This window comes from Lithobates pipiens, unplaced genomic scaffold, assembly GCF_037356315.1.
Source record: "Lithobates pipiens isolate NorthernLeopardFrog02 unplaced genomic scaffold, aLitPip1_a1.2 Scaffold_52, whole genome shotgun sequence".
NCBI lineage: Eukaryota > Metazoa > Chordata > Amphibia > Anura > Ranidae > Lithobates > Lithobates pipiens.
In genome coordinates this window covers 4,254,735-4,271,450 of record NW_027507875.1, presented here as the reverse complement: position 1 = coordinate 4,271,450, position 16,716 = coordinate 4,254,735, and the positions used below count along the sequence as shown (strand labels likewise).

The 16,716-nt window shown below is 48.3% G+C and overlaps 9 pseudogenes; 3 read left to right on the top strand and 6 right to left on the bottom strand.

Annotated features, from left to right (window-relative positions):
• Nucleotides 1-4,214: 4,214 nt before the first annotated feature.
• Nucleotides 4,215-4,334, bottom strand: LOC143957595 (5S ribosomal RNA; annotated as a pseudogene).
• Nucleotides 4,335-4,429: 95 nt separating this feature from the next.
• LOC143957542 (5S ribosomal RNA) lies at nucleotides 4,430-4,548 on the bottom strand (annotated as a pseudogene).
• Nucleotides 4,549-8,482: 3,934 nt separating this feature from the next.
• Nucleotides 8,483-8,601, bottom strand: LOC143957250 (5S ribosomal RNA; annotated as a pseudogene).
• Nucleotides 8,602-11,350: 2,749 nt separating this feature from the next.
• On the bottom strand, nucleotides 11,351-11,469 carry LOC143957303 (5S ribosomal RNA; annotated as a pseudogene).
• A 101-nt stretch (nucleotides 11,470-11,570) lies between these two features.
• On the bottom strand, nucleotides 11,571-11,689 carry LOC143957325 (5S ribosomal RNA; annotated as a pseudogene).
• Nucleotides 11,690-12,010: 321 nt separating this feature from the next.
• Nucleotides 12,011-12,129, bottom strand: LOC143957298 (5S ribosomal RNA; annotated as a pseudogene).
• A 3,377-nt stretch (nucleotides 12,130-15,506) lies between these two features.
• On the top strand, nucleotides 15,507-15,625 carry LOC143957283 (5S ribosomal RNA; annotated as a pseudogene).
• A 321-nt stretch (nucleotides 15,626-15,946) lies between these two features.
• LOC143957589 (5S ribosomal RNA) lies at nucleotides 15,947-16,064 on the top strand (annotated as a pseudogene).
• Nucleotides 16,065-16,165: 101 nt separating this feature from the next.
• Nucleotides 16,166-16,284, top strand: LOC143957608 (5S ribosomal RNA; annotated as a pseudogene).
• Nucleotides 16,285-16,716: the final 432 nt, after the last annotated feature.

The following is a 16,716-nucleotide window of genomic DNA, read 5'->3' as shown; positions in this document are numbered from 1 at the left end:
CTTTTATTTGCATACCGGTATCAGACGTGACATTTACCACTGCCGGGGCTGGGGGGACTAGGATTCGGGGGCTCCCTCTCCAACCTGTCTACCCAATTACCCAAGTAGGACAGCGCGTTAAACCCAGTGTACATCTGGTAAGCGCTATAGCATAATTGTGCTGTTTTAGTATACCCTTCCTGTACTGTTGAGTGCGGACAACCCTTAATTTCCCTCTCCCCCTGGGGTTGAGGTGCCCGGCCTCTTTTTCCCTTTACCTTTCCTTGCATTTGCCCTTCCTTTCTCCCCCTTAGTTCCCACCATGCATTACCTACCCAAAACCTACCTTGGTTCAACTTTCTTTGCTTTTCTCTGATGTCCCCCCCCCCCCCTCCCCGAGGAGCGATGGCAGACTCAGTCAAGGTCACCTCTCTAAACGTTAAGGGACTGAACTCCCCTGAAAAACGGTGGATCCTCCTGTGAGAACTGAACACATCCTGTACTGATGTGGCCTTTATACAAGAAACACATTTTAAAAATACTAGCCTCCCCTTTCTATGGTCGAGATCCTTCCCTAAGGTCTACCACTCTACTAACCCCTCCTCTCCATTCTGATCTCTAGCAGGCTCCCCTGGGTTCTCCAGGATTCTCTGGTGGACCCTGGGGGCCAATATCTTTTTCTTAGGGGCCACATTGGAGAGCGCCTTTTTACATTTGCCACTGTGTACGCTCCCAATGATCACCAAGACACGTTCCTCAGAACTACCCTGCACAGATGATGTGACTTTCGGGAGGGCCAATTGATATTAGGTGGGGACTTTAATGTCCCCTTTCGCCATCGGTTGACACTTCTGCCTCTTGCTCCTCGCTCCCTACCCCTCACCTAGGTCTCTATTCTGGCACCTTAATGAGAGCCTGCTCCAGATACCGGAAGTTTTAGCAGATGTGACCAGGGAATTGGACCTTTATTTCCAAGAAAACTAAAGCAGGACTGTGACCCGGGGATAATTTGGGAGGCTCACAAGTCAGTACTCCGCAGGGTACTTATCAGGCACGGGGCGCGCATCAAACGAACATGGAAGGAACAGCTTGCTAATCTGTTTCGTGAACTTGCCTCTGTGGAAGCGAAACATAAACATACCCCCTTACGGACCTTAGAGATTGAATTGGGGACACTCCATACCCATATTGCTGTCCTACTCCATTATAAAGCGAAAGCGGCACTCCAGTTTTGTCGTAAACTGACGTAGGAGTCAGAGGACAAATGCAGAAAAATCTTAGCCAGGTCGGTAAAGGAGTTGAAATCTGGCTCTTACATACCACAGTTGATAGATGAGAATGGCCAGAGGGCCTCTACCCCAACCCAAATAGTCGAAGTCTTTGAAAAATGTTACTCTGATCTCTACAACCTGCCCGATTCAGGGTCTGGACAGGACAATATAGACAGATATGTAACCGGTTCTGGTCTACCAACCCTCTCATCGGAATCATGGGAGTACTTGGAGGACCCGATCACACTGGAAGAAGTCCAGACGGCCGTGGGACCTCCGAAGGTGGGTAAGGCTCCGGGCCCTGACGGATATACCGCACAATACTTTAAGACCTTCCTCCCTATTCTCGGCCCGCGCTTGGTGAATTTATTTAATACTCTGAGCTCGAATGGGGATTTTCCTGAGGATACCCTTAGAGCCCACATCTCGTTGATACCTAAGGAGGGCAAAGACCCAGGCCTATGTGGGAGCTACAGACCCATTTCCCTCCAAAATTCGGTCCTAAAACTATTCTCTAACTCCTCGCCACGTGATTGGCACATCACTTGTAGTCCCTTATACATATTGACCAGTTAGGTTTTATTCCCACCAGGGAAGATAGGGACAACACCACTAAGGTGCTTACCCTGATCCGTAAAGCAAAGTCATCTGGGACCCCTTGTCTTTTCATGAGTACTGATATTGACCAGTTAGGTTTTATTCCCACCAGGGAAGATAGGGACAACACCACTAAGGTGCTTACCCTGATCCGTAAAGCAAAGTCATCTGGGACCCCTTGTCTTTTCATGAGTACTGATGCCGAGAAGGCTTTTGATCGGGTCAAATGGACATTAATGTTCTCGGTCCTTCGCCATATAGGTCAGAGTGAACGGATGCTGGCATGGATAAGTAAGATATACTCACGTACTTACATTCCACCGGACATCGCGCGTACGTTTATGTTGAACTTCCCCCCACCCCTTGTCACTAAGATCCGCAGTTTGCTTCACGGGTGGCATTCTGGCCTCCATTCCTGGTTCAGCAGATGCAATCTCATTAAAATGAACATACTCCCTAAATTTACTTATCTTTTCCAAGCTCTCCCGATCCAGATTCCAGTCCTGTTTTTTAAGCAAGCTCAATCCTTGCTCACTCAATTTAACTGGGCCCACAAAAATCCCAGACTTAAGCGGTCACAGCTGACATTGTCTAAACAACAGGGAGGGTTGGTTCTCCCTAACTTGCGACGCTACTACCTGGCCTCCCATCTGGGGCGTGTATTGGACTGGAATCGAAACAAATTTTCTAAGCTCACTCCCGAATCCCGCTAAGAAGCGCCATGTGGTGCTATAAGTATTTACCCACAGAATTTATGTCACATCCCACTATAGGGGCTTAGTTGAAAGTCAGTCACCTGATCGCTACCCAAAACACACTCACGTCTTTGACTTCCCCCCTATTCCCTATACGTGGCCATCCAACCTTTGAACTGGGGACCCACTTAGAAATTCCAACCTAGACAATGCGTCTAAATTCGTCATTGATGGAAAATGGCCTTCTTTCTCAACCCTAACAGATCCGACAGGGCTTTTCCAACTGCCTTTTTGGAGAGCGGCGCAACGACATCATTTTCTCCATTCCATCCCCAATCCTCAAACGTTCGCCCGCCCTCAGACGGAGTTTGAGACTCTATGCAGGAGCGAAGGCCCTTTGGCCCACATTCTCTCTCAAACAGATTACCCACACTTAACCTGTCTGGCCAACTGGGAAAAGGACCTTAATTGCTAATTTTCCCCAGCACAGAGACAACGCATTATCACTTTGGCTCTCAAAATGTCGCTGTGCACGAAGATACAGGAGACGAATTTTAAACTTCTCACCAGGTGGTATTTGACACCATCAAAGCTGCAGAAATGTTTCCCCTCTTCCTCGAACATATGCTGGAGGTGTGGAGAAGAAGAGGGCACGTTGCTGCACATTTTTTGGTCCTGCCTCAGCTTGGTGGACTTCTGGACAGAGATCCGATGCATGACACAAAAATTCACAGACTTCTCCATCCAGGAAGAGGCTGCATTCTTTCTCTTGTACCATTCACAGATTCCCATTAAGAAGTACAAAAAAATCTATTTTACGGCATTTGATTAATGCGGCGAAATCCTGCATCCCTCTCTATTGGAAAAAATGTTCCCCCCCTTTCATTACTCACTGGCTTAGGAAAATAGAGGACATTAAAAAAAAATGGAGGACTTGATCCTCACATCACAAGGTAAACAAGAATTTTTTAAACAAACCTGAGACATCTGGAATACCTTTATATTCTCGCTAGAAGGATGTCGCCTGCTATCGCCTTAGTGCTCTGAGCTTTCCTTGACTGGCCCCTTGGACAGTGGCTGCCATCGTGTCTCGTCCCCTCTTCTCCTTTTCTGATCTTTCAACCCTTCTCTTTTCGGCCTTCCTCCCCTATCTCTCACCCCCTCCACCCCCTCTCTCTTTTGGAAAGAGTGGAAAATTGGGAATGACGGCCCCACACCCCCCTCTGGATGGATTATGCCGGAGGGACCTGGGGTTTGTGTGACCCTGGATCTTGGTACAGTACTTTATCCGTGCCTCGAATCATTGTGATTGATGGAAGGCAGACTCACAGTTGCGAATATACCTGTATCAAGTATTGTTCAGCTGCTTTTTGCTCTGTATTTCTCTGTTGCATTATGTACTTGGGGGACCGTCTTCCCCTATTTGGAGAAAAAATTATATTTGAAAAAAAAAGAAGCCTACGACACCTGGTATTCCCAGGCGGTCTCCCATCCAGGCATTAACCAGGCCGGACCCTGCTTAGCCTCCAAGATCAGATGAGATGGAACAGATTCAGTGTGATGTGGCCGTAGCCAATATCTTCAGGCACTCTCAACTCTCTTGACAAACACCAAGATGGTCACCTTGGAAACAAGCGGAAAAAAATAGGTCAATGGCCACAGCATAAAAAGAAGCCTACGGCATCTGGAAATCCCAGGCGGTCTCCCATCCAGGTACTAAACTGGTCCCAACCCTGCTTAGCCTCTGAGATCAGATAAGATTGGGCTCTTTCAGGGTGGTGTGGCCGTAGGAGATTTCTTCAGGCACTCTCAACCTTGACTAACGCCAATATGGTCACCTTGGGAAACAAACAAAAAAATCAAGTCAACGCCAACAACATGAGAAGAAGTCTACAGCACCTAGTATTCCCAGGTGGTCTCCCATCCAGGTATTAACAAGGCCCGACCCTGTTTAGTCTCTGAGAACAGACGAGATCTGGTGCTTTCAGGGTTATGTGGCCATAGGCGAGCTCTTCAAGCACTCTCAACCCTCTTGACAAACACCAAGATGGTCACCTTGGTAAACAAAAAAACAAAAAAACAAGTCAACGCCAACAACATAAAAATAAGCCTCCAGCACCTAGTATTCCCAGGTGGTCTCCAATCCAGGTACTAGCAAGGCCCGACCCTGTTTAGCCTCTGAGATCAGAGGAGATCGGGCGCTTTCAGGCTTATGTGCCCATAGGCAATCTCTTTGGGCACTCTCAACCCTCTTGACAAATGCCAAGATAGTCACCTTGGGAAACAAGCGAAAAAAAAACAGGTCAATGTCAACAACATAAAAAGAAGACTACGGCACCTGGTATTCCAAAGCCATCTCCCATCCAGGGACTAACTAGGCCCAACCCTTCTTAGCCTCAGAGATGAGAAGAGATAGGGCTCTTTCAGGGTGATGCTGCTGTAAGCGAACTCTTTGGGCACTCTCAACCCTCTTGACAAATGCCAAGATGGTCACCTTGGGAAACAAGCGAAAAAAAAAAAAAAACGAATCAAGGCCAACAACATAAAAAGAAGCCTACAATAACTGGTATTCCCAGGTGGTCTCCCATCCAGGTACTAACCAGGCCTGACTCTTCTTAGCCTCCAAGATCAGACGAGATTGGGTGCTTTCAGAGTGCTCGGACTCTTTCCCCATCACTAATGGGATGAGGCAGGGGTGCCCTCTGTCTCCCCTAATTTTTATTCTGACACTGGAACCACTTATGTGTCACGTTCGGAATGACCCGAATATTACTGGCATATCCAAACCCTCGGCACACCACAAAATTGCGGCGTACGCTAACGATCTAATTTCTTTCGTCTCCAATCCACACATTTCGCTTCCCAATATACTCGCGGCTCTCCGGCGATACGGCAGCCTATCAAACTATAAAATCAATTGCACCTTTGGCTGTATTGAATATATCGGTCCCGGATGGTGAGGCCAAGAGGCTACGCTCCTCTTTTCCATTCTACTGAGCTGAAAAATCGATACGTTACCTGGGCGTTGACATCGCAGCGGATTTGGCGCAATTGTACCCGCTTAATTTTGTCCCTCTCCTGAATAGACTGAAATCTGATTTGGGAAACTGGCATGCTTTAACACTGACCTGGTTCAGGCGCTGTAATGCATTCAAAATGACGGCCCTCCCGCGGATTTTATACTTGTTCCAGACATTACCGATCCGGTTACCCCCAATTTTTTTCAGACAACTGCAGGTGCTGCTCCGGGACTTTATTTGGCCGCGCAAACCGCCCAGAGCCCGTTTGCAATTGCTTGCCAGACCATAGGACAAGGGGGGTCTGGGTCTCCCAGATCTGAGACAATACTACAGAGTGACTCTGCTAGCGAGAGTCGTTGATTGGCATTGTAATGGCCCACACAAGCAGTGGGTGGAGATGGAGATTGAGGATGGATCCATTCCCCTATTGACCTCCCCGTGGCTCCTGTCCTCCCTACCAAAAGACCTCAGAGATCACCCCGTAGTGGGAGCTACGTTGGCTGTTGTGCGGAGGTTGTTCCGCTGCACACACATTGCTCCCCTGCCGTCACCAATGACTCCGGTTATAGGTAATCCAGACTTCCCACTGGGATTTACCAACAAGAAACTGCGACAGTTGACAGTGGTGGGGAAACAGCGTCTGGGAGAGGTGTGGCCCTCGGGAGGGCTCCCGACCACGCAAACTGTCGCCAAGCTTTCTGACCCTCCGCTTGACTTGTTTAGTGCTTATCAACTTCATCACTTTCTTCTGGCCATACAAAGGGCCCCCTACACTCCTAGAGACCTGACACCCTATGAATCCATCTGTCACAAAAAGGAACCTGTGCGACACACCCTCTCCCTCCTGTACAACCTATTAAGTAGTCAGGAGGAGGAGTCGACCCCACCATTTATCCACAAATGGGAGAGGGACTTTGGCATCACATTTACCCCACAACAGATAGGCAAGATCCTGACATTAGTACATAAAGCTTCCATCGCAAACCAATATCAAGAATCAGGATACAAGATAGTCTCACGCTGGTATAGAGTCCCATACCTTCTGAATAAAATGAATAGATCGATCCCGGATGTTTGTTGGAGGTGCAATTCAGATACGGGGACCATGGGACACATTTTCTGGGCATGCCTGGCCTTGAGGAACTTTTGGGTGGAGGTGACCGAGACGATAAAAACTCTCAGAAATGTAGATATCGCAGACAACCCAGCAGCGTGCCTTCTACACTTGACCGAACAGCCTGTTCGAAAATACAAAAAAACCCTCCCGATGCAACTCCTGAACGCCGCCCGGGCCTGCATTCCCACACTGTGGAGGCAGCCTCAGCCCCCCATCCAAAGTGCTGTGGTATTCCAAAGTCAATCATATTCTCCGGATGGAAGAATTGACCGCCACCCTTCACAACACTGAAGAGGCATTTAGTGTTACATGGAGGCCCTGGAGGTATTTTTCTGGTACTTGAGACTACATTCGGGAGGTGAGCAGCGCCCCTGTCCCAGAAAAAGACTGAACATCTAACGTTTACCTACGTAGGCCATGTCTGCCCTCGGTGGCATCCCCCCCCCTCCCTTTTCGTCTTTATTTTTCTATTTTTCCCCGCCGCCATCCCCCCCTCCTCTCTCTCCGTCTTTGCACTCTCTTCTTCCCCCGTCCTCCCTTTTGACTATGCCTTGTCTCCTTACTAGCCTTTGGGACCCAGAAGAGCCCCAGGGTTCTGGACACGACCGGCTCATATTTTACTCTGGTTCACATAGGTCATGATAAGCTGGCTCGCTGTGGTCCCAGTTGCTCTCCATGATTACATTTGTCCGAACAGGGCTGCATTAGTTATACTGTACTACATGTCCGAGGTGGGGTTTCTCTCATTTCTGCATGAAACTCTAGGACTCCCCTCTGAGAACCCAGAGTTATTTGGCTGCCTATTTTTTGTTACCATGTAATTGTGACCCTGGGTCATGCTGTATGGTTGACTGTTATATTTATGTTGTTCTACTTATACTTAATAAAAGAATAAAACAAAAAAAATAAAAATAAGTCAATGCCAACAACTTAAAAAAAGCCTATGGCATCGAGAAATCCCAGGTGTTCTCCCATCCAGGTACTAACCAGGTCCCAACCCTGCTTAGCCTCTGAGATCAAATGAGATTTGGCTCTTTCAGGATGATGCAGCCATAGTAGATTTTTTCAGGCACGCTCAACCCTCTTGACAAACGCCAAGATGGTCACCTTGGGAAACAAACAAAAAAAAACAAGTCAACGCCAACAACATAAAAAGAAGCCTACCGCACCTAGTATTTCCAGACGGTCTCCCATCCAGGTATTAACAAGGCGCGACCCTTTCTAGCCTCTGAGATCAGCGGAGATTGGGCGCTTTCAGGGTGATGTGCCCATAGGCAATCTCTTTGAGCACTCTCATCCCTCTTGAAAAATGCCAAGATAGTCACCCTGGGAAACAAGCGAAAAAAAACAGGTCAACGCCAACAACATAAAAAGAAGACTACGGCACCTAGTGCCGTCTCCCATTCAAGTACTAACTAGGCCCAACCCTTCTTAGCCTCTGAGATCAGAAGAGATAGGGTGCTTTCAGGGTGATGCGGCTGTAAGCGATCTCTTTAGGCACTCTCAACCCTCTTGACAAATGCCAAGATGATCACTTTGGGAAACAAGCGAAAAAAACAGGTCAACACCAACAACATAAAAATAAGCCTGCGGCATCTGGAAAACCCAGGCGGTCTCCCATCCAGGTACAAACCAGGCCCAACCCTGCTTAGCTTCTGAGACCAAACGAGATTGGGCGCTTTCAGGGTGTTGTGCTCGTAGGCAATTTCTTTGTGCACTCTCAACCCTCTTGACACATGCCAAGATGGTCACCTTGGGAAACAAGGGAAAATAAAACAGGTCAACGCCGACAACATAATGAGAAGCCTACGGCACCTGGTATTCCCAAGCTGTCTCCCATCCAGGTACTAACCAGGCCCATCGCTGCTTAGCCTCCGAGATCAGATGAGATTGGGCTCTTTCAGGGTGATTTGGCCGTAGGCACTCTCTTTGGGCACTCTGAAGCCTCTTGACAAAGGCCAAGATGGTCACCTTGGGAAACAAGCTAAAAATAACAGGTCAAAGCCAACAACATAAAAAGAAGCCTACGGCATCCAGTATTCCCAGGCGATCTCCCAATCAAGACACTAACCAGACCAGATCCTTCTATGGCACCTGGTCTTCCCAGGCAGTCTCCCATCCAGGTACAAACCAGGCCTGACGCTGCTTAGCCTCTGAAATCAGACGAGATCGGGTGCTTTCAGGTTGATGTGGCCGTAAGCATTCTCTTCAAGACACACCCAACCCTCTTGACAAACGCCAAGATGGTCGCCTTGAGAAACAAGCAAAAAAAACAGGTCAAAGCCAACAACATAAAAAGAAGCCTATGGGCTTACAGCGGACCCTAAGAGATGGGACCCACTAGCTCTGTCATGGTTCGGACGCTGTAATATGAACGCAATGCCACGACTTCTGTATCTACTACAAGCCTTACCTATCAAAATACCCCAGACTTTCTTTCATGCGGTTCGCTCAACCTTTATCAAGTTCCTCTGGCGCGGAAAACATATGCGTATTGGTAGGGCAATGCTGTTGCGACCGAAATTGCGGGGAGGTATTGGCTTCCCGGACCCTGCTCTATATTACACAGCGACGCACATGACACCGGTGGTTGACTGGTGCTGGTGTTCTGCCATATACTGTCCGGCCATGATAAAGTGTCTGCGCCGTACTGCGCATGCGCAGTACGGAGCAGACGAAGCTTCGGAAAATCTCCGAAGCCGAACGGCGCCTGCGCGGTGAGTGCAGGTGGTAGCCCCACCATCCAAGCGGACATAGGGTTGTGAATATTAGAGGGCCCCTCGCAGGCGAGCTTAGCTCGCCACGCTTCGGGCTCGGCCTCGCTGCGCTCGGCTCTTTTATATTCTTACTCTATGTCCACTTGGATAGTGGGGATAGAAACTGGACTCAGTGCGCAGGCGCCGTTCATGCTCGGCAATTTTCGGAATCTGTGTTGATGTGTACTGCGCATGCGCAGCACACAGCGGACACTATCCGATGGGGGACCATATGTGATAAGACACCGGCATGGGGAACTGAAGCTATGGGTCAAGCTAGAGCAGGAGATGGTGCGGGTTCCACTGACTGGTCTGCCTTGGGCGGGGAGGCCATTGGAGCCCTGTGTGACTACTCACCCGTTAATTGGCCCCTCGCTCGCCGAGATGGATAGTTTTTTTCACCTTTCCCACCTGACTAACTTCCCTTCTCCTATGACCCCAATTATTGGACATCCTAGATTCCCTCCGGGCCTGTCTGACCAGGCCTTTACCAGGCAAGCCCCGAAAGGGCTTCTGAGAGCAGCCCTATTTCTTGGACCCACGGGCTTGATTCCCATGGGGACCATACTGCTAGAGCAAGTACCTGTTGCATTGGATAGCTGGAGAGCTAGACAGCTAATCCATTTCCTCTGATCACTACCTAACCATTCGTTCTTCTCTAGACAATTCCACCCCTTCGAGGAACTTTGCCTGGATGATGGCCCAGTTCGTGGTTTCCTCTCTAGGTCCTACCAAATCCTGACAGACGCACAATCCTCCACGGATCCACCCTTCCTAGCTAAATGGAAAAGGGACTTACAAACTACATTCTCCAAACCACAGAAGGACAGAATACTCTTTTTCGCCCATAAGTCGTCACTCTGCAGTAAATATCAGGAGATCTCATATAAGCTGATCACACGCTGGTATCGTACACCGGTGGTGTTGGCCAAAATATTCCCCGGTCAATCTGACCGCTGCTGTCGCTGCGGGCAACAGGCTGGCACCATTCTCCACATTTTCTGGGAATGCCCTAAATTACAAACATTCTGGCAGCCTGTCCTGAGACTCAACCACAAGTTCACAGACATTTCCTTAGCCAATGATCCCACAGCAGTTCTTCTCAATCTAACTCCTATGTCGAGAAAGCGTTATCATAAGTCCTTACTTAAACATCTCCTCAATGCAGCTAGGGCCTGTATCCCAAGTCAGTGGAAAGAGCAATCTGCTCCAATGGTGACCCAGTGGTTCGCAAGGGTAAATGATATTGAACGAATGGAAGACCTGACTGCCACAATGAGGGATAAAACGGAGGAGCATGGGAACAGATGGTTCTACTGGACCCAGTTTCGCTTTTCGGAAGAATACCTCCGCGAGACATAGTAAGCTCATGGTGATCGTTGGAGATCGCTGTTCCAAACGTTGGACAGCTGATGAGCTGGTGAGCCGAGGGCGTCTCTTGCTCCCTGGGAGGGGACCCCATCCTATCCACTCTACCCACGACACCCCCTTACCCCTTCTTTTCCTTTTCTGCCATTTCCTTCCCCAATCTTCTCTTTCCCCTTCTCCCTCCTTTCAGTTCTACTATTTCCCTTCTTAACTCAAAAAAGGGAAAAGAAAATGGTATGTTCCGACCCCATTTGACTACTACACAATACTCTTCCCCTATCTATGGATATCTAAACTCTTCGAGGACAGCAGGGCTAGTATCAATAATATTTGAAGTGGTAGAGGATCCCAACGAGATGGAGCTTTAATCTCATCTTGATATGACCGCAAAGCTGTACACATGCTATTCTCCTCGGACTTCTTACCATTGGCTCTGATATCCATACAATATGATCGTTTGTTTGTAACTATTTGTATCACACATTCTGTGAAGTTGCCTTTGCATTGTATGTTGCATACTACTAAATAAAAAAAAATAAAAAAAAGAAGCCTATGGCACCTGGTATTCCCAGGCGGTCTCCCATCCAGGTACTAACCAGGCCCGACACTGTTTAGCATCCGAGATCAGACGAGATTGGGTGCTTTCAGGGTGATGGGGCCATAGGTAATCTCTTCGGGCACTCTCAACCCTCTTGACATACGCCAAGATGGTCACCTTGGGAAACAAGTGAAAAAAAAAACAGGTCAAGGCCAACAACATAAAAAGAAGCCTACAGCACCTAGTATTCCCAGGTGGTCTCCAATCCAGGTACTAGCAAGGCCCAACCCTGTTTAGCTTCTGAGATCAGAGGAGATCGGGTGCTTTCAGGGTTATGTGCCCATAGGCAATCTCTTTGGGCATTCTCAACCCTCTTGACAAATGCCAAGATAGTCACCTTGAGATACAAGTGATAAAAAACAGGTCAATGTCAACAACATAAAAAGAAGAATACGGCACCTGGTATTCCAACGCCATCTCCCATCCAGGTACTAACTAGGCCCAACCCTTCTTAGCCTCAGAAAAGAGAAGAGATAGGGCTCTTTCAGGGTGATGCTGCTGTAAGCGATCTCTTTGGGCACTCTCAACCCTCTTGACAAATGCCAAGATGGTCATCTTGGGAAACAAGCAAAAAAAAGAAAACGAATCAACGCCAACAACATAAAAAGAAGCCTACAATAACTGGTAATCCCAGGTGGTCTCCCATTCAGGTACTAACCAGGCCCGACTCTTCTTAGCCTCCAAGATCAGATGAGATTGGGTGCTTTCAGAGTGATGTGGCCATAGGCAATCTCTTCAGGCACTCTCAACCCTCTTGACAAACACCAAGATGGTCACTTTGGGAAATAAGCGAAAAAAAAACAGGTCAACGCCAACAACATAAAAAGAAGTCTACGACACCTGGTTTTCCCAGGCGGTCTCCCATCCAGGTACTAACAAGGCCCGACTCTATTAGCCTCCAACATCAAACGAGATCGGGTGCTTTCAGGGTGATGTGCCCATAGGCAATCTCTTCAGGCACTTTCAACCCTCTTGACAAACGCCAAGATGGTCACCTTGGGAAACAAGCAAAAAAATAAAAATAAGTCGGAAGCTAGAGACAATACGGCCCGAGTCCTCAATTTAATCCATGCGGCGCATGTACAGGGAAGGCCCTTGCTTATGTTGTCAACGGATGCGGAGAAGGCCTTTGACAAGGTGGCCTGGCACTTTATGCAGGCCACCCTGGAACATATAGGTCTTGGCCCCAACATGATGAGCAGGGTAATGTCGCTTTACTCCACGCCATCGGCAGCGGTACGGGTGACCGAGTGGTGCTCGGACTCTTTCCCCATCACTAATGGGACGAGGCAGGGGTGCTCTCTGTCTCCCCTAATTTTAATTCTGACACTGGAACCACTTATGTGTCACGTTCGGAATGACCCGAATATTACTGGCATATCCAAACCCTCGGCACACCACAAAATTGCGGCGTACGCTGACGATCTAATTTTTTCCGTCTCCAATCCACACATTTTGCTTCCCAAAATACTTGCGTCTCTACAGCGACACGGCAGCCTATCAAACTATAAAAACAATTGCGCCAAGTCGGCTGTATTGAATATATCGGTCCCGGATGGTGAGGCCAAGAGGCTCCGGTCCGCTTTTCCATTCTACTGGGCTGAAAAATCTATACGTTAACTGGGCGTTGACATCGCAGCGGATTTAGCGCAATTGTACCTGCTTAATTTTGTCCCTCTCCTGGATAGACTGAAATCTGATTTGCGAAACTGGCATGCTTTAACACTGACCTGGTTCGGGCGCTGTAATGCATTCAAAATGATGGCCCTCCCTCGGATCTTATACATGTTCCAGACATTACCGATCCGGTTACCCCCAATTGTTTTTCAGACAACTGCAGGTGCTGCTCCGGGACTTTATTTGGGCGCGTGAAGGGTGGCGGTCAATTCTTCCATCCGGAGAATATGATTGACTTTAGAATACCACAGCACCTTGGATGGGGGCTGAGGCTGCCTCCACAGTGCGGGAATGCAGGCCCGGGCGGCATTCAGGAGTTGCATCGTGAGGGTTTTTTTGTATTTTCGAACAGGCTGTTCGGTCAAGTGTAGAAGGCACGCTACTGGAAACCCAAAAGTTCCTCAAGGTCGGGCATGCCCAGAAAAGGTGTCCCATGGTCCCCATATCTGAATTTCACCTCCAACAAACATCCGGGATCGATCTATCCATTTTATTCAGAAGGTATGGGACTCTATACCAGCGTGAGACTATCTTGTACCTTGATATTGGTTTGCGATGGAAGCTTTATGTACTAAGGTCAGGATCTTCCCTATCTGTTGTGGGGTAAATGTGATGCCTAAGTCCCTCTCCCATTTGTGGATAAATGGTGGGGGTCGACTCCTCCTCCTGACTACTCAATAGGTTGTACAGGAGGGAGAGGGTGTGTCGCACAGGTTCCCTTTTGTGACAGATGGATTCATAGGGTGTCAGGTCTCTAGGAGTGTAGGGGGCCCTTTGTATGGCCAGAAGAAAGTGACAAAGTTGATAAGCACTAAACAAGTCAAGCGGAGGGTCAGAAAGCTCAGCGACAGTTTGCGTGGTCGGGAGCCCTCCCGTGGGCCACACCTCTCCCAGACGCTGTTTCCCCACCACTGTCAACTGTCGCAGTTTCTTGTTGGTAAATCCCGGTGGGAAGTCTGGATTAGCTATAACCGGAGTCATTGGTGATGGCAGGGGAGCAATGTGTGTGCAGCGGAACAACCTCCGCACAACAGCCAACGTAGCTCCCACTACGGGGTGACCTCTGAGGTCTTTTGGTAGGGAGGACAGGAGCCACGGGGAGGTCAATAGGGGAATGGATCCATCCTCAATCTCCATCTCCACCCACTGCTTGTGTGGGCCATTACAATGCCAATCAACGACTCTCGCTAGCAGAGTCACTCTGTAGTATTGTCTGAGATCTGGGAGACCCAGACCCCCCTTGTCCTTTGGTCTGGCAAGCAATTGCAAACGGGCTTTGGGCAGTTTGCGCGCCCAAATAAAGTCCCGGAGCAGCACCTGCAGTTGTCTGAAAAAAATTGGGGGTAACCGGATCGGTAATGTCTGGAACATGTATAAGATCCGAGGGAGGGCCATCATTTTGAATGCATTACAGCGCCCAAACCAGGTCAGTGTTAAAGCATGCCAGTTTCCCAAATTAGATTTCAGTCTATCCAGGAGAGGGACAAAATTAAGCAGGTACAATTGCGATAAATCGGCTGCGATGTCAACGCCCAGTTAACGTATAGATTTTTCAGCCCAGTAGAATGGAAAAGAGGAGCGGAGCCTCTTGGCCTCACCATCCGGGACCGATATATTCAATACAGCCGACTTGGCGCAATTGTTTTTATAGTTTGATAGGCTGCCGTGTCGCTGTAGAGACGCAAGTATTTTGGGAAGCAAAATGTGTGGATTGGAGACGGAAAAAATTAGATCGTCAGCGTACGCCGCAATTTTGTGGTGTGCCGAGGGTTTGGATATGCCAGTAATATTCGGGTCATTCCGAACGTGACACATAAGTGGTTCCAGTGTCAGAATTAAAATTAGGGGAGACAGAGAGCACCCCTGCCTCGTCCCATTAGTGATGGGGAAAGAGTCCGAGCACCACTCGGTCTCCCGTACCGCTGCCGATGGCGTGGAGTAAAGCGACATTACCCAGCTCATCATGTTGGGGCCAAGACCTATATGTTCCAGGGTGGCCTGCATAAAGTGCCAGGCCACCTTGTCAAAGGCCTTCTCCGCATCCGTTGACAACATAAGCAAGGGCCTTCCCTGTACATGCGCCGCATGGATTAAATTGAGGACTCGGGCCGTATTGTCTCTAGCTTCCGACTTATTTTTATTTTTTTGCTTGTTTCCCAAGGTGACCATCTTGGCGTTTGTCAAGAGGGTTGAAAGTGCCTGAAGAGATTGCCTACGGGCACATCACCCTGAAAGCACCCGATCTCGTTTGATGTTGGAGACTAATAGAGTCGGGCCTTGTTAGTACCTGGATGGGAGACCGCCTGGGAATACCAGGTGTCGTAGACTTTTTTTTATGTTGTTGGCGTTGACCTGTTTTTTTTTCGCTTATTTCCCAAAGTGACCATCTTGGTGTTTGTCAAGAGGATTGAGAGTGCCTGAAGAGATTGCCTATGGCCACATCACTCTGAAAGCACCCAATCTCGTCTGATCTTGGAGGCTAAGAAGAGTCGGGCCTGGTTAGTACCTGGATGGGAGACCACCTGGGATTACCAGTTATTGTAGGCTTCTTTTTATGTTGTTGGCGTTGATTCGTTTTCTTTTTTTTGCTTGTTTCCCAAGGTGACCATCTTGGCATTTGTCAAGAGGGTTGAGAGTGCCCAAAGAGATCGCTTACAGCAGCATCACCCTGAAAGAGCCCTATCTATTCTCTTTTCTGAGGCTAAGAAGGGTTGGGCCTAGTTAGTACCTGGATGGGAGATGGCGTTGGAATACCAGGTGCCGTATTCTTCTTTTTATGTTGTTGACATTGACCTGTTTTTTATCGCTTGTATCTCAAGGTGACTATCTTGGCATTTGTCAACAGGGTTGAGAATGCCCAAAGAGATTGCCTATGGGCACATAACCCTGAAAGCACCGATCTCCTCTGATCTCAGAAGCTAAACAGGGTTGTGCCTTGCTAGTACCTGGATTGGAGACCACCTGGGAATACTAGGTGCTGTAGGCTTCTTTTTATGTTGTTGGCCTTGACCTGTTTTTTTTTTCACTTGTTTCCCAAGGTGACCATCTTGGCGTATGTCAAGAGGGTTGAGAGTGCCCGAAGAGATTACCTACGGCCCCATCACCCTGAAAGCACCCAATCTCGTCTGATCTCGGATGCTAAACAGTGTCGGGCCTGGTTAGTACCTGGATGGGAGACCGCCTGGGAATACCAGGTGCCATAGGCTTCTTTTTTTTATTTTTTTTTATTTAGTAGTATGCAACATACAATGCAAAGGCAACTTCACAGAATGTGTGATACAAATAGTTACAAACAAACGATCATATTGCATGGATATCAGAGCCAATGGTAAGAAGTCCGAGGAGAATAGCATGTGTACAGCTTTGCGGTCATATCAAGATGAGATTAAAGCTCCATCTCGTTGGGATCCTCTACCACGTAAAATATTATTGATACTAGCCCTGCTATCCTCGAAGAGTTTAGATATCCATAGATAGGGGAAGAGTATTGTGTAGTAGTCAAATGGGGTCGGAACATACCATTTTCTTTTCCCTTTTTTGAGTTAAGAAGGGAAATAGTAGAACTGAAAGGAGGGAGAAGGGGAAAGAGAAGATTGGGGAAGGAAATGGCAGAAAAGGAAAAGAAGGGGTAAGGGGGT